At 34.0% G+C, this 4,567-nt stretch overlaps 1 non-coding gene across 1 annotated transcript; it reads right to left on the bottom strand.

The window, feature by feature from the left end:
• Positions 1-2,313: 2,313 nt before the first annotated feature.
• LOC149539654 (signal recognition particle RNA) lies at positions 2,314-2,631 on the bottom strand. Its single transcript, XR_016356616.1, has one exon.
• Positions 2,632-4,567: the final 1,936 nt, after the last annotated feature.

The raw sequence follows: 4,567 nt of genomic DNA on the forward strand, positions 1-4,567 counted from the left end.
AATCAATGTGGAGTTTAAAGTAATTGAAAAGGTAGCTCAACTAACCAATTTGAAAGTTAGTACCGACTAATCCCCCTAGTACCGGTTCAATACAATATATCCATATTGTACTTATCAGTAACCTATAAAATACATAATTTGAGTTTTTTGCAACCTCAAAATATAAAGGCTAGTGGGTATGTTACTCCCGGTATGTTTTTTAATTCTCTCATCGAGGGTTTACACGTACAAAACTCATTTATCATTGATGTATGCTTTCTTGTGTGAGTTTATATGGTTTTATTGTGTTTCTTTCATTTTTATTTTTCTTTCTTAATCAATGTGGAGTTTAAAGTAATTGAAAAAGGTAGCTCAACCAACCAATTTGAAAGTTAGTACTGACTAATCCCCCCAGTACCGGTTTGGTACAACATATCCATATTGTAGTGATCAATAACCTATAACATACATAATTTGAGTTTGTTTGCAACCTCAGAATATAAAGGCTAGTGGATATATTGTCACCACTATGTTTTTTATTCTCTCATTGAGGATTTACATGTACAAAACTCATGTGTCATTGATGAATGCTTTCTTGTGTGAGTTTATATGGTTTTATTGTGTTTCTTTCATTTTTATTTTTCTTTCTTAATCAATGTATAGTTTAAAGTAATTGAGAAGGTATCTCAACTAACCAATTTGAAATTTAGTACCGATTAACCCCCCAAGTACCAGTTTGGTACAACATATCCATGTACTAATCAATAATCCATAACATACATAATTTGAGTTTGTTTGCAACCTCAGAATATATGCTGACACCAATTACAAAACCTATCATCAATAAAACATATCTTCTACTTCAACGATCTCCCCTAGTGCCAACAACCTCCTCTACTTCCAACAATACCTCTCACAACAATGTGGTGTGTAAAAGTTGATGAAATCCAGTGCAGGTATAAAATACCGGCTAAAATAGTGTAGACATTGAGTAGGCACTATTTGAGCTTGATCATTGGGGAATGTTGCATCTTGATTGGCATGTTTCTGGGAATGGGACACCCAAGGAACCTTGTTTCACCCAATGTGACCTTAATTTGGAACTCGAGGTGCTATTTGGATAAAGGAGGTTGGAATTAAACGCAAAATCGAGTTGGGCAAGTGGAACCAGATGTGAGAGGTCATACATGCTAAAATAGGGCCTAGATAACCTAGAATTGCAAAGGGGTGGAATTTTATGATGCTAAAATACTAAATTGTGTAAAATAATATCTTCGCTAATACATCCATATGTCTCAACTCTAATTAATTTAGGCCCAATATTTTTATTTATTATTCAATCATTTAGATATTATGCATTCAATGAATATTCTTAGAATGTTTCTGGATTCAATTATGTAAATATTTTTGTATCAATGTTTCAGATCACACTCTGTGATCCATGATGTTCTCTTTGTCTTATTCTGATTATGGATCACAGAGAGTGTTATCTGAAACATTGATGCAAAAACATTTACACATTTGAATCCAAAAATATTCTAAGAATTTATCTATGGATTGTGGAAATGTGCTCTCTACTATCAATGAATATTGTTTTTTGTTTCTCCTCATTTTGGTAAACCCATGATTTCGAATCCACCTAGTACTTTTCCCTACAAATGCACACTGAATGATTAAAGAGGAAAGAAATCCGTATGATGAAATTTGTATTGAACACTATGAAGGTGAGGAAGATAAGTATGATGCATGTATGGAGATTATTTCATCGAAGAAGGTACATGTACTAATTACAATGCATTTTGCTCAATGATTAAAGAGGAAAGAAATCCATATGATGAAATTTGTATTGAACACTATGAAGGTGAGGAAGATTAGTATGATGAATGTACGGAGATTATTGCATCGAAGAAGGTACATGTACTAATTACAATGCATTTTGCTCAATGATTAAAGAGGAAAGAAATTTGTATGATGAAATTTGTATTGAACACTATGAAGGTGAGGAAGATTAGTATGATGCATGTATAGAAATTATTTCATCGAAGAAGGTACATGTACTAATTACAATGCATTTTGCTCAAAGCTTTTGATTTAGATTTAAAGAAAGAGTAAAATAAACTATTACTATTATGAATTGTGAAAGAATTTTTTCTATTTCTAAGTCAGATTAGAACAATGAAATAAGAAAGAATAAAACAAACGAATTGTAAACGACTTCTATTTCTATGTTAGATTAAAAAAACCACAATGGAACAATGAAATTCGTCTTTTTCTATTTCTATCTATGACGAGAACAATGGAATTCAAACAGTGGAACATGGAAATTTAATAGCAAAAGGTGGGGGTTCGAGGATGAGCAGGCCGGGAGGATGAGTGGGAGAGAGGGGCAAGCGGCGCGTAGTCCTTCCACTGTAGGGAGCGGGAGGTAATCGTTGCTCTGTGAAACCAGCCTCACGCGGTCCCCTCCGCCTTACGCTGCCAGACAGAACGCATCCCTCCTTCGAAGGATGGCCTGACAGCAACTCTCTACTTGGAGCAGGGCGCGCCACAGTCATATGCCACGCGTTTCTCCCTCCTTCCGACCAAATCCAACCTGTTCCTCCATCTTGTGCGTCCCCACTCGGGTTACAAGCCCACGCTACCGAGCTCGACACATAGTATGGTCAAAGTTCCTATACTTAAACGTCGTCTTAATTAGCTTCCTGCTACGTGTGGGATAAATATATGTCCCCTTCAGACCATTGCTGCGTCTTTCTGCTCAACAATAAAATAAAACTAGAGTGTTCTCATTTCACAAAACCACGATTCACAGGAAATAATGCGACGCAAACAGATCTGTTCTTGTGTTTCAAGGAAGTAAAATCCTCACGAGAGGAGAATTAAACTTCTGTTGATAAGCTTGATGCGATCGAGCATTGAAGCGTATGGTAGAATCGTTCATGGACGCGTGGTAGTTAAGGATAAGTGCAGCTACATTTGTGTTACATTCGTACAAGTATTTAAGGGAGAGATTGTTGCTCGTAATACCAATAGTTGTCAACCGGGGATTGGTGGAGCATTTCATTTTCTCTTTTTTCTCTTCCATTATGCATAAGGATATATATATATATATATATATATATATTCAATCTAAGTACATTAAAGGAAAACAAATGTCATGATATTTACTACTTGAGTTGTCCCCCTAAACAACAATACAATATGTTAATTTTGTTAAGCAAGCTTCCTACCTTTATAATGTATATATAAATTTCATAGAATATAATGAAATAAACTATAGTATGCTTTTGTTTAAAGTCTTATAGATACACACTTAATAAAAAAATAAAATTTGTTAAGAAGATGAATCATTAATAAATCTTCTCTAAACCTTCATACAAGCAAAATATGAAACTCTTAAATTTCATAAAAAGTACCATGAAGAAGAATAAGTCGGTCAAGATAATGTATTTGACTATATTGATGCTGTTGAATAGGTTGAAGATGAAAACCATAAAGGTGTCAAAAAAGTCCCTATCTTGATGGAAGTATGATTTGTGTCTTGTGGAGCATCCAAACTTCAAGTCAATCCACATTTTTGAATATTTTGACCAAGTAGACACTCCTATATCAAGAAATGCTCATGTGAATTACCAACAATGAAGTCAAGAATGATGATCTAACAAAGAGTAAAAATGAAATTAGCTTGCTTGATATTTATTTTCTAGATCGGAGTTTGGAAACTTCAAGCAATGACCTCCACTAGGACAATAGTGTCTACATCAATCTTTTATTTTTAGATGAATGTTTTTCTCTAGGTGAACATAAGGAAGCTAATATGCAAAGACAATATTTGACATATATATTTAGCGTAAGTTTCTTTGCGTCACAAATTATATGAAGGTTATCTAATTTATGGATTTGTTTCTTCTCATTCAAACCTATTCTTCTCAACTTGTAAATAGCTTTGTGTGACCATTTTTGAGTCCCTTGCAATAGGTAGACCTACCTTATACATATCTCAGGTAGAAGTTTTTGTCGCGTGTTCCATTTTTTCCTTGCCTTTAATTTCTTCAATTAGTCCCTCTTCTTGTCTCTCCTATATGATTCTTTTACCCATGGATAACACACTAATGATCTTGTTGAGACTCTAGATTCATGCTACATCCTTTATAGTTTGTGTTCCCAGTTATAGCCAATTGTTGGCCCAATTTTTGACTAACCAACATTTAAACTTTAGTATTCGACTCATTATCTAGCTCGTTGAATGTGTGAATGTTGTAAAAACAATTTCAAATTGGTCACACATACTTATAGTCAAAAGTTGCACCTATTTCCCCACTCGTCATGTTCTCAAGTTCAATAAACAAAGTTACTTAAGCTGTTACAAGGTTGTGAAAAAAATTCTTGATTTTTCATAGATGGTAATTTAAAGTTATGACTAAAAGTTACAAAATGAACCCAAAGTACCAAATGACAAAAAATTGAAGGGTTTCAAAATTTAGTGCATGTTGTTAAATCGTTCCAAATTATTGATGGAAAGGGAAATGTATGCCTTATGGATCCTCAATAGTAATAATAATCAGTTTACTTTGCACATTTCTCCAAG

Source organism: Cupressus sempervirens, chromosome 9, assembly GCF_028749045.1.
Source record: "Cupressus sempervirens isolate cs-2001-9-10 chromosome 9, ASM2874904v1, whole genome shotgun sequence".
In the NCBI taxonomy this organism is placed as follows: Eukaryota; Viridiplantae; Streptophyta; class Pinopsida; order Cupressales; family Cupressaceae; genus Cupressus; species Cupressus sempervirens.